The sequence below is a fragment of the Morone saxatilis genome, unplaced genomic scaffold (assembly GCF_004916995.1).
Source record: "Morone saxatilis isolate NCDOM2014 unplaced genomic scaffold, NCSU_SB_2.0 Contig20, whole genome shotgun sequence".
Taxonomy (NCBI): Eukaryota; Metazoa; Chordata; class Actinopteri; family Moronidae; genus Morone; species Morone saxatilis.
The window spans coordinates 11,661,760-11,662,035 of NW_023339763.1; positions in this window are offsets into that span (position 1 = coordinate 11,661,760).

Sequence of the window (276 nt, forward strand, 5' to 3'; positions counted from 1 at the left end):
GTTAATATGTGCAACAGAGATTAAATAGTCACGTTCAAACATGTATGTTTACCACAGCAAAGGTCGCTAAGCAGCATAGTGATGGCATCAACAATTGGACCCGAGTAAGCTACAACCATGCTCTTTATGAACCAAATTACTGTCATTAATGGGGGTATTGCAAAATGACTTGTACAGTATCAGCTGGAAGCTTTATCTCAAGAGATTAATGAGGAAGTTATATCTTCCAGTGTACACAAGTCAGACATGCAGTCGTGTGTTTGCTGCTCGTGGATG